This window comes from Hemiscyllium ocellatum, unplaced genomic scaffold, assembly GCF_020745735.1.
Source record: "Hemiscyllium ocellatum isolate sHemOce1 unplaced genomic scaffold, sHemOce1.pat.X.cur. scaffold_1191_pat_ctg1, whole genome shotgun sequence".
In the NCBI taxonomy this organism is placed as follows: Eukaryota; Metazoa; Chordata; class Chondrichthyes; order Orectolobiformes; family Hemiscylliidae; genus Hemiscyllium; species Hemiscyllium ocellatum.
The window spans coordinates 1-24,276 of record NW_026867702.1 but is presented as its reverse complement, the minus strand read 5'-3'; the positions used below and the strand labels follow the sequence as shown (position 1 = coordinate 24,276).

At 48.8% G+C, this 24,276-nt stretch overlaps 1 long non-coding RNA gene across 2 annotated transcripts; it reads right to left on the bottom strand.

Moving 5' to 3' along the window:
* Nucleotides 1–12,488: 12,488 nt before the first annotated feature.
* On the bottom strand, nt 12,489–16,072 carry LOC132809437 (uncharacterized). 2 transcript variants are annotated; one of them, XR_009642313.1, is made up of 3 exons: nt 15,772–16,072; nt 12,664–12,768; nt 12,489–12,551 (listed from the first exon to the last, which is right to left on the bottom strand). It is a non-coding gene; the product is annotated as an uncharacterized LOC132809437 (long non-coding RNA). The 2 variants fall into 2 exon arrangements; XR_009642312.1 differs by lacking the exon at nt 15,772–16,072 and adding an exon at nt 14,684–14,843.
* Nucleotides 16,073–24,276: the final 8,204 nt, after the last annotated feature.

Below are 24,276 nucleotides of genomic sequence, written 5' to 3'. Positions count from 1 at the left end.
GTACCAAGGATCCAGTTACAAAAGGACAACTTGGTGGTGACAAACAGTAAAGAAGGTGAGGTGGGATGGGTGGAGAGTGTGTGTGCTTTGAACTGTTTAAAAAGCAGTTCCTTTTTCTACACTTTTTTGCTGGGGGCGGGGTTCTGAAGGTGTAACAAAGCTGGGTCACAATAAAGATTACCTGAACTTACTACCGGGCTCAGATTCTCATCGAAAGCTTTGAGCTCCAAGAGTTTTTAGTTTTAAAGCTGCTCATTTCTTTCAGCCTCCTGCACTAAGTTTCCAATGTCGCGTATCAAATGGAGCAGTGAATGAGTAGCTAGTATCTTGAAAAATTGGGAATTTTTCAGGAGTGCAGACTGAGTCATTTCATTGGCATTGTAAAGTGTAATGGCAGCACCGGGAGGTGTGGGCTGTGTTCACGAGTTACAATATGGAGCAGCCGGTATTGGAGTGGGGTGGATAGAGTTAAAGATCTCACATCACCAGGTTATAGTCCAACAGGTTTATTTGGAAGCACTCACTTTTGGAGTGCATCTCCTTCATCGGGTAGCTGTGGACCAGGGTAATGAGGCACAGATTTCATAGCAAAAGATCACAGTGTCATGCAACTGATAGGAGATATTGAACAAGCCTAGATTGCTGTTACCTCTTTCATCTTTTAGAATGGGTTGCAGGTTTTGGTTCATTAATATAAATCTTTTAAACCACATTCTCGAGATGACTTAAGGTGTTATAAAAAATAGGTGACATCTCAGTTCAGACAATGCTTTAAAGGTGTGAGGTTCGAGTCTATCAGTATCCCAATCTTGAATCAGACTGGTTCTATTTCCAAAGTAGGAATTTATAAAATATTACATGGATTGCCTGCCTGCAGTTTACGTGCTCTTTGAGCAAAATTGAATGTATCTGCAAGAGTAATCCTGCCGATACAAATTCACCCCAAAGAGTTATGTCTGTGCATTCATGAGAGAATGTGAGTGTGTGCATGTAAGATTGTGTGCGTGCAGGTAAATTGTGAGTGTGATGGAGTATAAGCCTGTGAATGTGTTGGGGGGAGTATGTCTGTGTGTCTGAGAGAGAGCACGTGTGTATGGAGGTATGGATAAAAGCAAGGGCTTGCATTTTGTGAAAACCAGGAAGGGCAGGACATGTACAGTTAATGGTAGGGCCCTGGGTTATGTTGTAAAACAGAGAGACATGGGGTGGGGCGGAGGAGGGATTAGGTACTTTTTTAGAGAGGCTGGGACTTTTTCACTGGAGTGAAGGAGGCTGAGGGGTGACCTCATTGAGATTTATAAAATCATGAGGAGTGGCGGTAAGGTGAATAGCAAAGGGTTCTTCCTTAGCATAAAACTAGGGGTTATTAAAAATGAGCTCGAGGCTGGGTGACATATTTCCTTAAGGTGAGAGGAGAGAGATTTAAAAGGAACCTGACAGGTAATGGTTTGACAGAGAATGGTTTGCACGTGGACTGAACTTGCTGAGGAACTGGTAGATGCAGGTACAGTTACAACCTTTAAAGACATTTGGGTGGGTACATGAATGGAAAGGTTTAGAGGGATATGGGCCAAATGCAGGCGAGTGGGACTAGTTTAGTTTCGGAATCCTGCTCGGCATGGGTGAGTTGTTTCTGTGTTGTATACCTCTATGAACCAAAAGTGACCTCATTGAAATCAGTAGAATTCTGAAAGGGGCTTGACAGGATAGATACAGATAAAATGCTCCTTTGGTTAGGGGTGTGGTTAGGGAGTCATAGAATCCCGAAAATGTGGAAGTAGGCCATTCAGCCCATCCATTCCACACTGGCCCTCTGAAGAACATCCCACCCATACCTACCCCCTTACTCTATATTTCCCATGGATAATCCACCCTAATTTGCACATCCCTGGGCACTATAGGTAATTTAGCACAGCCAATCCACCCTAATTTGCACCCTAATCTATAAATTACCTTCTCAAGAGTATAATTTAAATGCAGAGCTTTTCTAAGAAAAATGTCAGTCTGACTCAACATTGGGACCCAGACAGAATTCACACTGTTATTAGAAAAACTCTGCATTTAAATGACATTCTTGAGAAGGTAATTAAAAACAAGTTCAGGGATTAACATATCACAGAGCAGAAACCCATTCTAAAAGATGGAAGATTTAATCTAAAATTGTTTAATGTATCACATTTTCATGACACTGGACTGTTTTTGCTACAAATTCCGGGATCACGATCTAATTCTCCACAACCACCTGATGAAGGAGCGGCGCTCCGAAAGCTAGTGCTTCCAAATAAACCTGTTGGATTCCAATCTGGTGTTGTGTGATTTTTAACTTTGTCCATGGGAAACTCATGAGTTGTGGGCTGGTAACAGTTGTTATTTTGTGATCCTGATGAAGGACTTTTGCCCGAAACGTTGCTTTCTCTACACTTTGGATGCTACCTGAACTGCTGTGCTTTTCCAGCACCACTAATCCAGAATCTGGTTTCCAGCATCTGCAGTCATTGTTTTTACCATTTTGTGATCCTGCACTCAGATGAGACTGGATATTGCTTTTTAATGGATCATAACTGAAACAACAATGGAACACCTTAAATTCAAGGAATTTTGATGGGCAAATCGAACCCTGAAGAGATAATATTCTTACATTAATAACGCTGGGTGACCCAAATTAGACATTTTATTGATAGTTCCAATATCATATTCCTGCTGGATTCTTTTCAGGGCAAACAATTTCAGATGGGAGAAATTCTATATCCTGGGGAGGCAGTGAAATAAAAAACAGTTGTTTAAAGCATTTTAACTGTAGACCCACGAGCTCTTGTCCATTAAATCTCTTTATTTGCAGAAATAGCCCGTGAAAAGGTCCATGTCCCTTTAAAATGCAGATTGCCTCTTTTAGATATGAGGCCGTTCCGTTAGATGTCGGAATATCTGTTTAAATGGAGCCGTGAGCTTTCCCAATGTAGACAGGGCTCCTCGAAACGTGGCAGTGTCCCCCCTGCAGCTGCAGAGCGAGACAGGAGAGTTTGTTTTTGTGAATGAGCAGTTGTAGCGCGAGGTGGCTGTTGCTTGGTGACGGTGAGGCTCCCACGGCCCCGCCCATCCCCCCGTGCAGACGTCACGCGGGGGTGAAGGCGGTTGGGAGGAGAAGTCGCTCGAGCGGGGAAGCGGCGGCCGTTAGGAAAATGGCGCCGTGCGGCCCGGGGCAGACCCCCGTCATTGGTCACCGCCGCCTTCCTGGCGCAGCTGCTGTGTCACGGCCACACTGGCCGGCTGTACAGCAGGCAGGAGCCGGTGACCATTCTGGAGGCGGATGGGGTTAAGGACCTGTTTGGGAACTGGTCGGCCGCCTGGGTGGTGGAGTTCTACTGGTCGTGGGGCGGCCCCTGTGTCAACTATGGGGCCACCTGGAAGGTACTGGGCCCGGGAGGTGAAAGGTGAGGCAGGTTGTGGGGGGGACGGAGGGGAAGGAATGTGGGGCCTGTCCTGTCATAGTCACATTTTACACTCACTTTCCATCTGCTTTTACTGGCGCTTGTGCTGTTTACCCCTCACTGTGTTTTTAATCCTTGTGCTGTTTACCCTTTGCTGTTACTTGTACAATTGCTGAGGGTAGTGTGTAAATACTAGTGAAGGATACTATGCACCAGCATGTATGTGTTCCTCAGTTATTGAAGGGGCAGGACCTGTTGAGAATGGTTAGTAAAGTATGTGGTGCACTAAGCCTTGTTAACATGGAGATAGTTTGGTATTTGGAAAAATATACTTTTTATTATTTAGAATCATAAAGATGTACAGCACATGAACACACCCATTTGGTCCAACCTGTCCATGCCAACCAGATATCCTAAATTAATCTAGTCCCATTTGTCAGCACTTGGTTCATATACCCATCCTGATGCCTTTTAAATGCTGTAATTATACGGCCTCCACTACTTCCTCTCGCAGCTCATTCCATACGTGCACCATCCTCTGCATGGAAAAGTTGCCCCTTAGGTACCTTTAATATCTTTCTGCTCTCACCCTAAACCTATGCCCTGTAGTTGTGAACCTCACCCCTATTCTGGGGAAAAGACATTAAAAAAAATGTTGAGCAGCCAGACAAAAGCGATAAAATGTTGAGCCACATGGGGAAAAAGAACCGTGGCTCTACCCTTGATTTCTCCTCTTGGCATTTGAACATTTAATATCTGTCAATAACACCAGCATCGCCACAGAGCACATTGTGTCTGCTCCTCGGTGTGAACAACAGCGCACCTGCTCGCTGGTGTCACCAGTACATTGTCCATGCTCCTCGCTGTCGGCAGAAAAGGAGACATCGCTTATCTCTGTTCCTAAAGGTCTTCCCTTTATTCTTAAAGCTGTGTCCTCTGGTCCTAGTCTCTCCTACCAATGGAAACATCTTCCCAATGTCATTGCACTGTGGGGATGAAGCCCTAGCCTGTCCAGTAATTTCTGGTGGGTGAGACGAGGCCTCAAGGTTAGAGGGAGTAGCTTTCAGACAGAGATGAGGAGGAACTGCTTTTCCCAGAGGGTCGTGAATCTATGGAATAGTCTAGATTAGAGTGGTGCTGGAAAAGCTAGGCAGGTCAGGCAGCATCAGGAGAGCAGGAAAATCGATGTTTCGGGCAAAAGCCCTTCATCAAAATCTAGGGAATACACTGGCTAAGGAAGCAATAGAGGCAGCTTCATTAAGTATATTCAAGATACAGTTGGGTGGGATTTGGGCTGGTTGGGGAGTTAAGGGGTTCCTTGTGACAGTGCAGGGAGGAGAAGATGAAACGATGGATAGATCAGCCATGATCTTAATGAATGACGGAGCAGGCTCACTTGTAGCAACTGGAGTGAATCCAGCGAGGGAGCAGATTTTGGGACCTCAGGTATGTGTCTTGGTTACCTGGGTGAGGAGAGACAGAAGTTCAGGTTGGGAATTTTTTCCATAGCTTGCCAGAGTCTGAGGAGTGACCTTATACACTTTTATATCATCATGAGGGGCATGGATAGGGTAAATAAACATGGTATTTTCCTTTGGATGGGGCAGTCCAGAAGTAGAGGGTAATAAGCTTAGGATCGAGCGTGTGGTGCAGCAGCAAGTCAGGCAGCATCCGAGGAGCAGGAAAATTGACGTTTCAGGGAAACTCCCTTCAGGGAAGTGTGTGTGTGTGTTTGTGCGCTGTGAGTGTGTTTTTGCATGTGTGCCTGCTTGATAAAGTGTGATTGTGATGGAGTATGAGTCTGCGAGAGGGTGAGAGTTTTGAGGGGGTGGTGTGTGTGTATGTCTGAGAGAGAGCGTGTGTGTATGAGAGAGGAATGGATATAAGTGAGGGGTTGCATTTGCTAAAATAAAGGAGGGCAAGAGTTGAACAGGTAATGGTAGGGCCCTGGGTCATGTTGTAGAACAGAGACATGGAGGTGTTCAGGTTCATTGTTCTTGAAAGTTACATCACTGGTAGAGGGGGGTGAAGAAGGTGTTCAGCACACTTGCCTTCATGGTTCACATGCTGAGTTCAGGAGTTGGGACATCATGTTGGAGATGCACACAGAAAGTACGTTACTCAGAGGGTGATAGGTGCCTGGAACGCATTGCCAGCAGAGGTAGGGACGGTAGATTCATTCAAGGTGCATCCAAGCAGTAGGACAGTCGAAGTTTCGGGCACAAGCCCTTCATCAGGAATGATGCGTGGATGTTCAGAGGGGCATCAGTGTCCTTCTGTGCCAGTTGTCAGACAGGTGCAGCAGGCAATGAGCAAGGCAAGTGGTGTGTTAGCAAGAGGAATGGAGTTCAGAGATGGGAATGTCATCCTGCAGTTAGGGGGTCATTTGAATAAATTCAAGGTTGAGTTAATCTGATTTTTGAACAAGAAAGAAGTGAATGTTTATTGCGGAAGGCAAGAAAATGGTTTTAAGCCCAGTTTAGAACAGTTCCAGAGTCAGACAACACAGAAACAGACCCTTCAGTCCAACTAAACCGTGCTGTGTTCACAAACTAAACTAGTCCCACCTGTGTGTATTTGGCCCATATCCCTCTGAACCTTTCCTATTCACGTACTTATCCAAATGTCTTTTAAACCTTGTTACTGTACCTACATCCACCACTGTGTCTGGACATTGATTCCACACACAAACTACTCTCAAAAAAAAGGCGCTACTCCAGTCTTTTGAAAATCTTTCTTCACTCACCTTCCTCATTTGCTCCCTAATCTTGAAACCCCCCATCCTAGGGAAAGGACACCTGCGGTTCACCTCATCTACCCTCCATGATTTTATGAGCCTCCTTTTAAGGTCACATCTCAACCTCATGTGTTCCAGTGAAAAAAGTCCCAGCCTATCCACCCAGCTGTAGGTATATTCATATCCAGTTATGAATTGTTCAATGCTGGTGCTGACTTGAAAGACCGAATGGCCTAGTCTTGCTCCCAACTCTCTCACTCTGTGTCCAGGACAGCAAGAGGCCCTAAGTCAGAGGAGCAGAAATTAGGCCATTCAGTCCATCAGGTCTAATCACCCCATTCAATCGTGGCTGCTAGGTTTCTCAACCCCATTCTCCTTTAACCCTTGATACTCAAGAACCTATCTGTCTCAGTTTTAAATATCCCCAGTGACCTGGCCTCCACAGCCTTCTATGGAAATAGATTCCACAGATTCACCGCTCTCTGGCTGAAGAAGTTTCTCCTTTCTAAAAGGACTTCCCTTTACTCGAAGCGCTGCCCTCTGGTCTGAGTCTGTCCTACCAATGGAAACATCTTCGCAACATCCACTCTGTCTGGGCTGTTCAGGATTATGTATGTTTCAATTAGACCCCCCCCCTGAGTGTGGGTCTTTTAATCAGCATGAACCAGACCATTCAGGATGAGGTACAGCAGGGATTGGGGTCAGCAAAATGAGAATGTAGGGAGAGTGTGTGGATTGGAGATTTTCAGCTTGGGAATGAGAGAGAAAAGAGGGTTTGCTATAACTTAGAATTGATCGGATGGGCCAAAGTGTGGTAGATGGAATTAAATTTTGAGAAATGTGAGTTGTTGCATTTTGGTCAAGCAATTCAGGCAGGACTGACAGAGATAAGGGGAGTGTTGCAGAACAAAGAGACATTGGAGTGCAGGTTCCATAGTTCCTTGAAAGTGGAGTCTCAGGTAGACAGGATAATGAATGAGGCATTTGGTAGGATGGCCTTTATTGGTCAGAGCATTGAGTAGATGAGTTGGGAGGTCATGTTGTGGCTGTCCAGGATGTTGGTTAAGCCAATTTTGGAATACTGCGTTCAGTTCTGGTCTCCCTACTGTAGGAAAGATGTTATGAAACTTTGAAAGGGGTCAGAAAAGATTTGAGCTATAGGGAGAGGCTGAATAGGCCAGGGATATTTTCCATGGAGCATCAGAGGCTGAGGGGTAAACTTATACACCTTTGTAATGGGCATGGATGGGGGGGGGGGGAAACCTAAGGTCTTTTCCCCAGGGTAGGGGAGTCCAAGAAAACTAGAAGGCATATGTTTGAGGTGAGAGCAGAATGATTTAACAGGGGTCTGAGGGGCAATCTTTTCACATAGAGGGTGGTGCATGTATGGCACGAACTGCCAGAGGAAGTGGTGGAGACTGGTACAATTACAACATTTAAAAGGCGTATGGATGTCGGTCTGTTCTCAGCTCTGCTGGATTTGTGTTGAAGCTTTGGCCCCCCCCAACTGTCTTTACACCATCTGGGACAATAAAACATTCAGTCAATCAAGTCCCAATGCACAATCTCCCAGCCTGTGAACCATCCAGGCACAGTGTAGTCACAGCAGGGAATCAAACAAGAAAAATGAAACAACATTAGAAATAAATAGGTGCTCGCACAAACTCATTATTTTTTTTTACTTCCCAAAATCAGACCTCCACCCCTCTCAGCAGTATTCCAATGCTGTGAAAGATATTAACTTTCAGGTGGAGTTATCCAAAATTCAGAGAGATGTCAGTCTTGACGTTTTTGCTTTTCTGCCCCTGGAAGATCCTGAATCAGCACCTTCAGGGGAATTAGTTAGATCAGAGTGAGAACAGAGGGGGAGAGAGAGTGGGATGGTGCTTTCAATTTTGTGAAATAACAAAAGAAAAGAACTTTCTGCAGAAAGTAGAATTGCTTGTTCAGAATTTCTACCCTGCACTGACAGTGATGACTTTTGTAATCTCTTTTTACATTTCAGGATCTGAAGATGGAAGTTTCAAAATCAACAGACGAAGGCCTAATGCCCAAAACGTTGACTCTCCTGCTCCTCGGATGCTGCCTGACCTGCTGTGCTTTTCCAGCGCCGCATTTTCTGACTCTGACTCTCCAGCGTCTGCAGTCCTTACTTTGACCTCCATGTCTGACAGTCATTCAATCCAATCCATCGGGACCGCAACAGTTTGCAACTATGATTCTGTGAGGAGCAAAGCTGTTTGGTTCCTGTTTGGGTACGTTTTCAGCATCAGTGGGACTGGATGAGAGACCCTACCATTGCAGTGCACTGAGTGAGGAGCGTGCAACAGCTCTACGGTTTGGAAAGAGGAATTCACGGTGGAGAGAAGCTCCACATGCGTTTGTGCGGCTGAAGCTTCGGCCATGGAGAAACCCGAGGAATCCCGCCCCGTGGAGAAACCATGGAAGTGTGACGACTGTGGGAAAGGCTTGTTTCCCGTCTGCCCTGGAGACTCATTGGCGCAGTCACACTGGGGAGAGGCCGTTCCCCTGCCCTGACTGCAGGAAGGACTTCAGCGATTCCTCCAACCTCCAGACCCACCAGTGGATCCACATGGGGGAGAGGCCCTTAAGCTGCCCCGAGTGCGGGAAGGCCTTTACCCAGGCCGCCTCCTTGCTGACCTACCAGCGGGATCACGTGGCATTGCAGGAGGATTGAAAGAAAGACGGCCGAGTGCCTTTACCAACTGGACTATCAACCCAGTTCCAGTGGCTCCCGAGTTCGATTCCCACAACAGATGGCGGAATTGGAATTTGGTCAGAAATCTGGAGTTCAGAATCTAACGGTGAAACTATTGTCGGTGGGGTGGGGGTGGAAAAAAAAACCCTTCTGATTCACTCAGTTCTTTTTTAGGGAAGACTTGAGCAGTTATTAGAGCAGTCGTCCCAGCTGCATCCTTTACCCGCTCTGGCCGACACGTGACTCCAGACCCACAATAGTCTGGTTGACTCTATGCTGCTCATCCAACTTACTTGGATACAGGTTGAAATTGCTGAGTGAGGCAATACTTCCTCCAGGTTAAGGCGATATCAAGGATCCAATTACAAAGGGACAACTCAGTGGTGACCAATAATGAAGAAAGTGAGGAGTTGCACTTTGACCTTGAGCTTTTTTTAAAAAATTGCTACTTTTTCTACACCTTTCTGCTGGGAGATTCTGAAGCTGTAACAAAGTTGGGTCACAATAAAGATTACCTGAACTTCACACTGAGCTCATACTCTCAATGAGAGCTTTAAACTGCAACAGGTTTTTGGTTTAAAACTGCTGATTTCTTACAGGAGAAAGTTAGAACTGCAGATGCTGGAGATCAGGGTCAAGATTAGAGTGGTGCTGGCAAAGTACTGCAGGTCAGGCAGCATCCGAGGAGCAGGAAAATCGACATTTCGGGTTTGCTCCAGACTCCACCCTCCTTACTGTGTCAACCATCTGTGAGTAGGGTACTCTCTTCACAACTCCTTTTCCATTTATTTCATTCTGGGCTTCAATTTATGACTTGCAGCAACTGAAAGGAAAGAGAATGAATCCATGGAATGGACAGAATTGGGAAAAGTTTGTTTATAACAGAGTGTTTCATGTATTGAGTGAATGTAAAGAGGAAGTGGTGGATGCATGTTCAGATGCAACGTTTAAAATTCATGTGGATAAGTACATGAATAGGGAAGGTGTGGATGTATATGGGCCAAACACTGGCAAGTGGCACTAGTTTAGTTTGAGAACATAGTCAGCATGGAATAGTTGGACTGAAGGGTCTGTTTCTGTGCTGTCTGACCATAACTGTTCTGTCGTGGTCTTAAAACCATTTTCTTGCCTTCCACTTTAAAAATGTCTACTCTTCCTGTATCCAAAACATAAACCACAAAAAAACACACCTCATCCACACAACATAAAAATCCACACTTTGTTGTTCAAAAATCAGATGAACTCAGCCTTGAATAAATTCAATGACTCCCTAACTGCAGGAAGACATCCCCATTTCTAATCTCAGTTCAGCCTGCTAATATACCGCTTGCCTTGCTGCACCTGTCTGACAACTGGCATTGACTGATGTAGAAGGATGCCTCTAATCAAAGCACTGATCACAGGGTGGTCTGGTTTCAGGACCTGATTTCTCTATCCTCTGTTGATCTCCCTGTTCCCACAGACTAAGATGTCGGTCTGTTCTCAGCTCTGCTAGATTTCTGCTAAAGCTTTGACCCCGCCTTTTATAACTTCTGGAACGATAAAATATTCAATCAAGACCCAAGCCACAATCTCCCAGCCTGTCAACTATCCTAATACAAGGTGTAGTCATAGCAGGGAATCAAACAAGAAAAATAAAACAAAATCGTAAATAAATAGATACACGTGCTTAATGTTTGTTCATGAGGAAGTAAACCAGAAATAGGGGTCTCCCAGGAATCTTCCAATGCCCTACTTGAGGAATTCTGTCACCCTTACACCTATGAGGATCCAGCTATGAATTACAACAACATTTACACCAACAGAAATAAAGCAACGGTTATCAAATAAAGATAAACAGCATGGAAATAGACTGTTTCTCTATCTCGTGCACACACGAGATAGATCATCCATGGGGGTGGGTTTGTATTTGCAGCATGATGTTTGCAAATACATTCAACTTTGCAAGGTTTGTAGCTCAGGTTGAGGATTAGGGTGTAGGTTTGCTCGCTGAGCTGTAGGTTTGATATCCAGACGTTTCATTACCTGGTTCGGGAACATCATCAGTGGCGACCTCCAACTGAAGCGAAGCTGTTGTCTCCTGCTTTCGATTTATATGTTTGGCCTGGATGGGGTTCCTGGGGTTTGTGGTGATGTCATTTCCTGTTCATTTTCTGAGGGGTTGATAGATGGTATCTAGATCTATGTGTTTGTTTATGGTGTTGTGATTGGAGTGCCAGGCCTCTAGGAATTCTCTGGCATGTCTTTGCTTAGCCTGTCCCAGGATAGATGTTGTCCCAGTCGAAGTGGTGTTTTCTTTCATCCGTATGTTGGGCGACAAGGGATAGAAGATCGTGTCTTTTTCTGGCTAGCTGGTGTGCGTGTATCCTGGTGGCTAACTTTCTTCCTGTTTGTCCTACGTAGTGTTTGTGGCAGTCCTTGCAAACCCCCGGAGTATGGGTCTGGGTGATATACGCGTCGGCAGGTCGGTGTGGACTTGTTGGGCCGAAGGGCCTGTTTCCACACTAAGTAATCTAATCTAATCTAAAAAGATTTACAAGGATGTCGCCAAGACTGGAGGATTTGAGCTATAGGGAGAGACAGAACAGGCTGGGGCTATTTTCCCTGGAGCGTCAGAGGCTGAGGGGTGACCTTATAGAGGTTTATAAAATCATGAGGGGCATGGATAGGATAGACAGACAAAGTCTTTTCTATGGGATGGGAGAGTCCAGAACTACAGGGCATAGGTTTAGGGTGAGAGGGGAAAGATATGAAAGAGACCTAAGGGGCAACCTTCTCATTTAGAGGGTGGTACGTGTATGGAATGAGCTGCCAGAGGAAGTGGTGGAGGCTGATACAATTGCAACATTTAAAAGGCAACTGGGGGGATATGGGCCCCGTGCTGGCAGGTGGGACTAGATTGGGTTGGGATATCTGGTTGGCATATACGAGTTGTCCAGGTTCAGGTGGATTGACAGTACTGAAATACCCATAGTGCCCAGGGATGTGCAGGTTAGGTGCATTAGTCAGGGGAAAATGTTGAGCAATGGGGTAGGGGAATTGCATGGTGGGTTACCCTTTGGAGGATCGGTGTGTAGTCTTTGGGTCGAGTGGCCTGCTTCTACACTGTGGGGAGTCTCTGAAGGGGAAGGGATTTTTGTAAACTGTGCAAGGCAACGCAGGCGTAGTGCGGGGGCCTGCTGTTGGCCTTGCCCTGCCCCGTGCACCTCCCCCTGTTGTTGAGCTGTCTAATACACAGCTATTCTTTCTCTGCCCTTTTGCTGGGGGCATCTGCAGCTGTAACAATGTTGGGCCACAATAAAGGTAACCAGAACGTACTGCTGGGCTCAGGCTCTCATTGAAAGCTCCAAGCGGTTTTTGTTTTAAAGCTGCTCATTTCTTGCAGCCTCCTGCACTAAGTTTCCAAAGTCGTGTATCAGATGGAGCAGTGAATGAGTAGCTGGTTTCGTTAGAAATTATAAACTTTTCAGGAGTGCAGGCACTGCATCATTTCATCGGCAGTTTACTGGCAGCACCGGGAGGTATGGGCTGTGTTCATTAGAAAGGAGGTGGAGGTGCTGCTGTTGGACTAGGTGGGACAAGGTTGAAAAATCACAACAGTGGGTTATAGTCCAACAGATTTATTTGGAAGCACTAGCTTTCAGTGCGCTGCTCCTTCATCGGGTAGCTGTGGAGCAGGATCAGAAGACGCAGAGTTAAGAGCAAAAGGTCACAGTGTCATGCAACTGATATGATATATTGACAAATGTAGATTGATGTTAAACATTCAGCACACTTACCTTAATTGTTCACACCATTGAACAAAGGAGTTGGGACATCATGTTGAAGGTGTACAGGATGTTGGTGAAGTCACTTGTAGAGTACTGAGAAGGCTTCTGGTGGCCCTGTAATAGGAAGAATACTATTACAGAGAGTCCAGTAAAGATTTACCAGGATGTTGCCAGGACTGGAGGGTTTGAGTTATAAGGAGAAGCTGAAACTGTCTTCACTGGAGCACAGGAGGTTGAGGGGTGACCTCATTGAGATTGATATGATCATGAGGGTTCTAAGTAACATGAACATCAAATAGCGAGGAGCCTGCACGGTTATGTCAAGTGAGTGGGGGAGAAATTGTGGCATTTGGACACTTTAAATCCATCAAAAACAGCATCTCCATAGAGCATACTGTGCATGTCAGGTGAGGTGCCAGAAGACTGGAGGTTGGCTAACGTGGTGCCACTGTTTAAGAAGGGTGGTAAGGACAAGCCAGGGAACTATAGATCAGTGTGCCTGACATCAGTGGTGGGCACATTGTTGGAGGGAATCCTAAGGGACAGGATTCTACCTTCATCTAGCTGGATGGGCTGGGACTTTTTCACTGGAGCATTGGAAGTGGAGATGTGACCTTATCAACGTTTATAAAATCATGAGGGGAGAGATGAGGTGAACAAAGGGTGTCCTTCCCCTAGGGTTGGGGTTTCAAGATTAGGGAGCAAACTTTGACGGTGACAGGAGAAGGATTTTAAAAAGACTTGAAGGGCACAATTTTTTTCTTTTTACACAGTAGTTCACGTGAGGACTAAATGTCTAGAGGATGTGGTGGATGCAGGTACAGTAACGTCATGAATAGGAAAGGTTTGGAGGGATATGGGCCAAAACACTGCCAGGTGGGACTGGTTTAGTTTGAGAACATAGTCAGCATTGACTAGTTGTACTGAAGGGTCTGTTTCTGTGCTGTCTGACTCTGGAACGGTCTTAAAACTGGATACTGGTCTTACAACCATTTTTTTGCCTTCCCCCACAAGCATCCACATAAAAATCACGTGAACTCAGCCTTGAATATATTCTATGACCTCCTAACTGCTGGAAGACATTCCCACTTCTGAACTTAATTCCTCTTGCTAATATGCCACTTGCCTTGCTCATTGCCTGCTGCACCTGTCTGACAACTGGCACAGAAGGACGCTGATGCCCCTCTGAACATCCATGCATCATTCCTGATGAAGAGCTTGTGCCTCAAACTACGACTGTCCTACTGCTCGACCCACTGTGCTTTGCCAGTTATGGTCTTCTCTACGTCAGGAAGACCGAGCGTAAACTTGGGGAATGGTTTGCCGAGCATCACAGCCAGGTCCACAGAGGCTGAGCGGACTTCCCAGTCTCCACCCATTTTAATGCCCCTTCCCACTCCCCTTCTGACAAATTGGAGGAATAAAACCTCATCTTGTCTGAGCAGTCCACAGCCCGGAGGACTCGACACTGAGTTCTCCAATTTCAAATAATCTCCCATCCCATCCCCCAACTCACTTCCCAGCCCTTTCCACTCTTCCCTGCCAACTAGATTCCTTCCTCCCATTCACCAACCAGGTTATGGGGATAAGGCAGGAACAGGATACTGATTGAGGATGATCAGCCACGATCAAAATGAATGGTGGTGCTGGCTCAAAGGGCAGAAGAGCTGACTCCTGCACCTATTGTCTATTGTACCTTCTACCTGTCTCCACCTATCCTCACTTCATCACCCTGCCCCCAGCACACCCTTGTTCCACAGCTCTCCCTATTCCCACCCCCAATCCTGAACAAGGGTTCCACCAGATACCTCAACTCTTCCACCTACTGATACTGCCTGGCTTGCTGCATTCGTCCAGTCTCCTGCCTGTCTATTTTGTCAATTGAGACAAAGGCTTGGACTAATTTTTCCAGAGTCTGTCCCCTCACTGGATTCACTCCCATTCCTTTCAGTTGCTCCAAGTCAACAATTGAACCCCAGAATGAAATGTAAATGGAAAAGGGGGTGAGAAAAGAGAATGCTGTACTCACAGATGTTGGACAGAGGAAGGAAGCTGCAGTCTGAGTGAAGCTCAATCTTCATTGAGAGAGGGGAGGGGCAGGAACTTCAGAACCTCATGGCCCAACTTCCGCGTTCACCAATAGGGGACCTCCAAATGGCAGGAGGACAAGTCTCCTTCCGGTCCTCCAGTGAGCCTTATTTGTCCATCAAAAGTAGGTTTTTGCCCCTTTTCTGCCGACAATGAGGAACACGCCCAATGTTTTGATGACATTAGCAAACATGTGCCCTGCTTGTTGACACCGAGGAGTGTACACAATATGCTCTGTAGCAATGCTGGTGTTATTGACAGATTTTCAGTTTCCAAATGTCTATTGGAGATCAAAAAGGGCAGAGCGATATTTTTTCCCCCATGTGGCTTGATATTTGATTGCTTTTGCATTTGTTTGGCTGCTCAATGTTTTTAAGTCTTTTCCTCTGTGTTGGGGTGACCTTCACAACTAGAGGACATAGGTTTAGGGTGAGGCCACAAAGATATAAAAGATACCTGAAGGGCAATGTTTCCATGCAGAGGGTGGTGTGTGTATGGAATGAGCTGCCAGAGGAAGTGGAGGAGGCCAGTATAATTACAGCCTTTAAAAAGTATCTGGATGGGTATATGAATAGGAATGGCGTAGAGGGATATAGTGCTGGCAATGGGGACTAGATTAATGTAGGATATCTGGTTGGCGTGGACAGGTTGGACTGAGGGGATCTGTTTCCGTGCTGAAAATCTCTACGACTCTAAATAATAAAAAGTCAACTTTTCCAATGAACATATCCATGTTAACAAGGCTTAGTGCACACCCTGCTTTACTAACCGTTCTCAACAGGTCCTGCCCCTTCAATAACTGAGGAACATATACATGCTGGTGCATAGTATCCTTCACTAGTATTTACACACTACCCTCAGCAATTGTACAAGTAACAGCAAAGGGTAAACAGCACAAGGATTAAAACACAGTGAGGGGTAAACAGCACAAGCGCCAGTAAAAGCAGATGGAAAGTGAGTGTAAAATGTGACTATGACAGGACAGGCCCCACATTCCTTCCCCTCCGTCCCCCCCACAACCTGCCTCACCTTTCACCTCCCGGGCCCAGTACCTTCCAGGTGGCCCCATAGTTAACACAGGGGCCGCCCCACGACCAGTAGAACTCCACCACCCAGGCGGCCGACCAGTTCCCAAACAGGGCCTTAACCCCATCCGCCTCCAGAATGGTCACCGGCTCCTGCCTGCTGTACAGCCGGCCGGTGTGGCCGTGACACAGCAGCTGCGCCAGGAAGGCGGCGGTGACCAGTGACGGGGGTCTGCCCCGGGCCGCACGGCGCCATTTTCCTAACGGCCGCCGCTTCCCCGCTCGAGCGACTTCTCCTCCCAACCGCCTTCACCCCCGCGTGACGTCTGCACGGGGGATGGGCGGGGCCGGGGGAGCCTCACCGTCACCAAGCAACAGCCACCTCGCGCTACAACTGCTCATTCACAAAAACAAACTCTCCTGTCTCGCTCTGCAGCTGCAGGGGGGACACTGCCACGTTTCGAGGAGCCCTGTCTACATTGGGAAAGCTCACCGCTCCATTTAAACAGATATTCCGACATCTAATACAACTATGTTAACTTCCAACTGCGTTCAGAGAACATGTATTTTGCTCTGAGTAAGTCTATTGAGTTTAACTGCAGCATGGCTGTAGTTTTAAACTTGTTTGCTTTCCTGAACAGCTAGGTTTAAATGTTTTATTCATTAGAAGAACCAAAATTAGTGATAGTTCACATATCCACCCTGAAATGGGGTGGGTAACTGGATTGAGTGGGTAGGCGCCATACTAAGTTTAACTTTGGGGACAGCCTTTGAGCTGCATATGAACAAACTGCTTACATGTTGCACTTATCGACTGCTAAATATCGGCTCTTGTTATCTTAACACTTAGCCTTCTGATTGGACATTGCAAAGGTTCACCTCCCGCCCACACCCCGCCAGCACCCTTCCCAAGGGTCAGACCCTCCCTCTCTCCAGGCACACAGTCTGAATAATTGACGAAGCAAAATTCACTGTCAAATCCCATCAACATGGAAGATCCCAGCCCACCCTACCTCCCACTCTGTACCCAACCCATCCAAAAACCACAAAACATCATCTCATCTTTAAAAAACAAAAGAAAAACTGGACCGCATCAAAACGTTCAACAACGGTCAACGCTATGACTGTTACACAACACTTTACGGAGCTACATTTCAACTCGAGTTCGTTTGCACTCCCTCATGAGAGTTCACATTAAAAGCTCATTGTACCAAATCAACGGCATGCCACAGCTCTCTGGAATTCAGCGGAATTCTTCCTGGTATCCCTCATGTTTTCTGGTTTTTTGAGAAAGGAGACCCTCCCGTGAGCTTCGCCTTCAGATCTCCTTGGCTCCGCCCAAAGTTTCGGCTGATCAGTTCAAGCACAGGGTCGCAGCCTTTTCTTGCTAAACTCAGCTGGCTTAAACGTTAGCAACGCCTCTGGTTCCCGTTGGGATTTACGCTCCCGAGCGCAGACCTGGCCCGCAGCCTCTAGTCCCACAGGTCCTGCTGACTGCAAACTGCCCTTCTGTCAGCAAAAATACAAACACGACGGGGACAGTGTTCATTTCGCTATTCTCAATGTCAACTCTGACCCCACGAAAGGTTCTCTTTTCAGGGACGGGCATGTCAATTGCCTACTTGGGGTTTGGTGAAATGTCTCAACAAGTGTTTCGGTTTGTCTACATTTACAAGAATTCTAACCCCAACTAGACATTTACATGTAAATTCTAAGAATTATGCAATGTGACACATGAAAGCATGATGAGGAGCATCTCCTGTGTCCTCTCTCAGCTCAGAGAAGACGTAAACCCCGCTCCCCCCTGTAACATTCATCCAGGTGACAAAAGGATCTTAACGCAGGCGGATTAATAGGGGTTGCTCAGTGGTCACTGCGCCAAGGGACCCGGGTTCAATTCCAGCCTCGGGGGTGACTGTCCGTATGGAGTTTGCACATTTCCAGCCTGCGTCTGCGAGGGTTTTCTCCGGGTGCTCTGGCTTCCTCCCACAATCCAAAGATGCGTAGGTGAGGGTGGATTGGCTATGCTAAATTACCCATAGTGCTCAGAGATGTGTAGGTTAGGGTGGATTGGTCAGGCTAAATTACCCATAGTACCTAGGGATGTGTAGGTGAGGGTGGATTGGCCATGCTAAATTACCCATAGTACTGTTAGGCCGGAATCTGTCCTTGCATGTTCGTTTTAGGAGGAGAGACAACAGACGCTCAATTGTTTGGCACAAGCAGGCTTTATTGCAGAATCGTAGCTGATACAGTGAATCACCATGCATTCACTGGAGAAGGCGCGTTCTGCCTTCCCCTCCCAAATCTGCTCCTGATATACTCTTTGCTAAGCAGAGCTTCACGGAGCTACTAAGCATTGCCTTATTAGGACATTTCGCGTTTGCTAGGCGTTTCCTGTTATTGAGCTCATTTGGGCGTTGGCAGCTGAGCTGGCCACGTAAGCAACAGTTTCGATTCCCCAAACAGCAGCTATAGCTCCACCCTCCCTTGACCTATTTTATCCTAACAGTACCCAGGGATGTGTTGGATTGGGTAATTTAGCATGGCCAATCTACCCTAACCTACACATCCCTGGGTACTATGGGTAATTTAGCATGGCCAATCCACCCTTAGTGTAGGATTGGCCAGGCTAAATTGTCCTATAGTATCCAGGGATGTGCAGGTTTGGGTGGACTGGCCGTGCTAAATTACATAGTGTTTGGGGATGTGCAGGTTAGGGTGCATTGGCCGTGCTAAATTACCCATAGTGTAGGCTAGGTGGGTTAGTCAATGGGAATTGCAGGGTTACGGGCAGAGGTCTGGGTGAGGGAGGGTTGGTGTGAATTGGATGGGCTGAAGGGCCTGCTCCTACACTGCAGGGGTTCTAAGCGTGAGATGAGGTGCTTGACGGAAACGATGGGGAAGAGGCAGTGAAAACACAACGAGACCGTTTGAAAGTGGGAGCATGACAGGAGGGGGTGGGTAAATGGGATGTGGTGAGGGAGGGGGCTTAGGAGAGAAAGAGACACAGAAAGAGAGGGTCACACACAGATACAACTGGTGAAAGTGGGGAAGATTGTGATAGGTTCAGATAAGGTGGAGGAAGAAAAGCTGTTCCCTATTCACTGATAGTGACAAGGTCAGGGGCGGCCTGAAGTTCAGGGGTTTGAGCAGGAGAGAGAGGGGGAAAACAGAGGAAAAACAGGTTTACCCAGCAATCAGCAATATGCTGGAATCCGCTGTCACCTCAGAGAGACAGACAGACGCAGAGAGAGAGAGAGAGAGAGACAGAGCCAGAGAGACAGAGACGGGGAGGTAATCAGATGAATGGCCTCCCTGTGCTGTGAGATCCAAAAGGAGCACGCGAGCAGCTGCCCCAGTGTTTCTGGCGGTCTGAGGCATCTCCCCCTCGCCCCATTACTGGTACCGCTCTCCCGTCCCATTGGCACCCTCCCGGTGAATGGCCCACTCTCCCAATGCACTCAAGCTGCCCCTTCTCCCGGGGGCTGGAAGAGGACGGAACAGCCCGCTCCGGAGCGGGGCTCGGGAACGCTGCCCACGTCCGCGACGTCCTTTCCGAGAAAGGAAACAAAAAGGACAACAGACAGGGGACCACCCGCATCAACGGGAATGACAACATTTCACCCTCAGACAAGGCTTTGTCAAGAGATGTACAGCACGGAAACAGACCCTTCGGTCTAACCCGTCCATACCGACCAAATATCCCAATCCAATCTAGTCCCACCTGCCAGCACCCGGCCCATATCCCTCCAAACCCTTCCTATTCATATACCCATCCAAATGCCTCTTAAATGTTGCAATTGTACCAGCCTCCACCACATCCTCTGGCAGCTCATTCCATACACACACCACCTTCTGTATGAAAAAGTTGCCCTGTAGGTCTCTTTTATATCTTCCCTTCTCACCCTAAACCTATGCCCTCTAGTTCTGGATTCCCCAACCCCAGGGAAAAGACTTTGCCTATTTATCCTATCCATGCCAGTCATAATTTTGTAAACCTCTAAGGTCATCCCTCAGCCTCCGACGCTCCAGGGAAAACAGCCCCAGCCTGTTCAGCCTCTCCCTGTAGCTCAGATCCTCCAACCCTGGCAACATCCTTGTAAATCTTTTCTGAACTCTTCCAAGTTTCGCAACAGCGGGGAGACCCAGAAATGGAAAAGACTGAAGGGGGAAGTCAGCAGTAAATCTTTTGAAGAGGTTACAAGGAGAGACCTCTGTCTGCAGCGGGAATGACCCCCACAGTAGCAGGTTGAGGTGGACGGCATTTAAGGAGAAGCTGGATACAGACGTCAGGGAGAAAGGAACTGAAGGGAATGCTGCTGTAAGGGAAATCAAGTGTGAGCAAGTGAAGGGGAGGTGCGTAGAGGCTCACATGGGTCAGAAATACTGAGAGAGACCAGTTGAGCTGAAGGACCTGACTGGAGACTCAATGGGACAGAGAGTGAAATCTTGGATCCACCTGCAAGAGAAGGAGAAACACGTGATTTACCTCCCAGGATTAAGCAAGTCCCGCAGATTCTGCAGATCACTTTATTGGCCAAAGCACTGAGTATAGGGGTTGGGGTCTGGACAGGACGTTGGTTAGGCCACTTTTGGAATACACAGGAACCTCGATTATCCAAAGGACACATGCAGGGTGTATTTCAGTCGCTTGACGATTAGATCCCTTAGTGTGGAAACAGGCCCAACCAGTCCACACTGAGCCTCCGAAGAGTAACCCACCCAGACCCATTTCCCTCTGACTAATATACCTAACACGACGGGCAATTTAGCATGGCCAATTCACCCTGACCTGCACATCTTTGGACTGTGGGACGGAACCGGAGCACTAGGAGGAAACCCACGCAGACGCGGGGAGAATGTGCAAACTCCACACAGTCTGTCGCCTGAGGCAGGAATGAAACCCGGGTCCCTGGTACTGTGAGGTAGCAGCGCTAACCACTGAGCCACCGTGCTGGTTCATCTAATTCTGGATAATCGAAGTTCCTCTGTATTATGTGCACTTCTGGTCTATCGGAAGGATGTTGCAAAACTTGAAAGGGTTCAGAAAGATTGACAAGGATGTTGCCAGGGTTGGAGGGTTTGAGCTACAGGGAGAGGCTGAACAGGCTGGGGTTGTCTTCCCTGGAACGTCAGAGGCTGAGGGTTGACTTTAAGAGAGGTTTATAAATTCATGAGGGGCATGGATAGGGATAGACAAAGTCTTTTGCCAGAACTAGAGGGCATAGGTTTAGGGTGAGAGGGGAAAGATTTAAAAAGGGTCCTAAGGGGCAACATTTTTCACACAGAGGGTGGTGTGTGTGCGTGTGGAATGAGCTGCCAGAGGAAGTGGTGGAGGCTGGTACAATTGCAACATTTAAAAGGCATCCACTTGGGTATCTGTATAAGGAGAGGTTTGGAGGGATAGGGCCAATTGCTGGCAAATGGGACTTGACTGGTTGAGGATATGGAGGGGTTGGAGCGAAGGGTCTGTTTCTGTGTTGTACATCTCCACTTCAGGAGGAAATGCGCAGTCGCAGGCTCGCAGAGCCACTGGATGCCAAGGGGATGAGAGCACAGCAACTGCAGTGACCCTCCCCCATCCCACCCAGGGTTCAGCCCTGGGCGGTGACTCACAGCGGCTGGCCCCGTCACTTGTGCCCCCGCTGGTGCCGCAGCAGGTGCTGGGACTGAGCGAAGCCCCTCCCGCAGACGGGGCAGGTGAAGGGCCGCTCCCCGGTGTGAAGCCGCTGGTGCCGCAGCAGGTTGGACGACTGGGTAAAGCTCTTGCCGCAGACCGAGCAGCTGAACGGCCTCTCCCCGGTGTGGACCCGCTGGTGGGTTAGCAGGTCGGACGAGCGGGTGAAGCCCTTGCCGCAGACGGAGCAGGTGAAGGGCCGCTCCCTGGTGTGGACCTGCTGGTGGGTCAGCAGGTTGGACGAGTGGGTGAAGCCCTTGCCGCAGACGGAGCAGGTGAAGGGCCGCTCCCCCGGTGTGGACCTGCTGGTGGGTTAGCAGGTCGGACGAGCGGGTGAAGCCCTTGCCGCAGACGGAGCAGGTGAAGGGCCGCTCCCTAGTGTGGACCCGGCGGTGGGTCAGCAGGTTGGACGAGCGAGAGAAGCTCTTGCCGCAGACGGAGCAGGTGAAGGGCCGCTCCCCAGTGTGAAGCCGCTGGTGCTGCAGCAGGGTGGACGAGCGGGTGAAGCTCTTGCCGCAGACCGAGCAGCTGAACGGCCGCTCCCCGGTGTGGAGCCGCTGGTGGGTTAGCAGGTCGGACGAGCGGGTGAAGCCCTTGCCGCAGACAGAGCAGGTGAAGGGCCGCTCCCTGGTGTGGAGCCGCTGGTGGGTCAGCAGGTTGGACAAGTGAGAGAAGCTCTTGCCGCAGACGGAGCAGGTGAAGGGCCGCTCCCCGGTGTGAAGCCGCTGGTGCTGCAGCAGGGTGGACGAGCGGGTGAAGCTCTTGCCGCAGACCGAGCAGCTGAACGGCCGCTCCCTGGTGTGGACCCGCTGGTGGGTTAGCAGGTCGGACGAGCGGGCGAAGCCCTTGCCGCAGACGGAGCAGCTGAACGGCCGCTCCCCGGTGTGGACCCGCTGGTGGGTTAGCAGGTCGGACGAGCGGGCGAAGCCCTTGCCGCAGACGGAGCAGGTGAAGGGCCACTCTCCGGTGTGGACCTGCTGGTGCTGCAGCAGGTTCGACGACTGGGTAAAGCTCTTGCCGCAGACCGAGCAGCTGAACGGACTCTCCCCGGTGTGGACCCGCTGGTGGGTCAGCAGGTGGGAGGAGTCGGTGAAGCCCTTGCCGCAGACGGAGCAGGTGAAGGGCCGCTCCCCGGTGTGGAGCCGCTGGTGCCGCAGCAGGTTGGACGACTGGGTAAAGCTCTTGCCACAGACCGAGCAGCTGAACGGCCTCTCCCCGGTGTGGACCCGCTGGTGGGTCAGCAGGTGGGAGGAGTCGGTGAAGCCCTTGCCGCAGACGGAGCAGGTGAAGGTCCGCTCCCTGGTGTGGACCCGCTGGTGGGTCAGCAGGGTGGACGACTGGGTGAAGAACTTGCCGCAGACGGGGCAGGTGAAGGACCGCTCCCCGGTGTGGAAACGCTGGTGGGTCAGCAGGATAGACAGCTGGGTGAAGCCCTTGCCGCACACCGAGCAGCTGAACGGCCTCTCCCCAGTGTGGACACGGCGGTGGATCTCCAGCACGGAGGGGGAGCGGAACCCTTTCCCGCAATCCCCACACTTCCACGGTTTCTCCATGGCGCGCGGAATGCCTCCTGAGACTTCCTTTCCCCACAGTGGGCAAACTGGCTCAGGCACGTGCCCCTGTGGTTCAGGTAAAGACGATACTTTAAGAGCCTACTGAAGCAGACAAAAACGTTCAAAGAATTTTCCCCTTCTGGACTGAAAGAGGGACGTCTCTCCTGTCCCACGAATCAAGGGGCTCTGTCAGACCTTCACATGGTACTCCGTTGGGGAGCTCTACCTGCAAAGCTGCTCTTCTCATATCCTGTGAAAAGGGGATTACAAAAGTCATTGCTACCTACACATGACAGGAATTCAGAACAGATCATTCTAGTTTCTGTAGAACTTCCCTAAAACAATCAAGTTACAATATGCAGATGCCAGTGTTGGGCTGGGGTGTACAAAGGTAAAAAAAAAATCACATCACCAGGTTGTAGTCCATTAGATTTGTTTAGAAGTTCGAGCTTTCAGAGCTCTGCACCTTCATCAGGTAGCTAGTAAAACCTCCAGGCGAAAAAGACAGCAGATGCTGGAGATCAGTGTGGTGCTGGAAAAGCACAGCAGGTCAGGCAGCATCCGAGGAGCAGGGAAAAAATAAAAACCGACATTTCGGGCAAAAGCTCTTCATCAGGAATGAGGAAAGAATGAGGACACTTTCCTCATTCCTGAAGAAGGGCTCATGCCCGAAACTTCGATTCTCCTGTTCCTCGGATGCTGCCTGACCTGCTGAGCTTTTCCCGCAACACATTTTCAGCTCTGATCTCCAGCATCTGCAGACCTCATTTTCTCCTATAACCTAGAGTTGTGTGATTTTTAACTTTAAAAAGTGTTGCAAATCTCCACCCGACACACACACACCCCCCCCCCACCACCCACACACACACACACACACACACACTTTTCTTCAATTCTCACTCTGCTGTTTCTGATATTACCCATCCCCCAGTATTGTCCAGAAAGGGACTTATTACCTAAAAAAGTTGTAAATCTCCATCCCACACACTCTTTAACTCTTGCTGTACCTAATATCCCACCTCCCTCCCCCCATGCTCCAGCAGGGTCTGACTGATGCTCATTGACTGAGCCACACTCACCTCTTCCTGGCCACAGGGACCCTCCAGACCAACACAACATCAGCTCCCCTTAACCCCCCCGCAACGGCGCATGTGCAGGAGCAACCGGTCACGTGAATCGAGGGACCGCCGTCGTCACAGAGGCCGCGCGTTGATTTGACGGACCGCCCGCCCGTGCGGCGATCCAGCCTTTCCATTGGTCCACCGCGCCGTGCGTC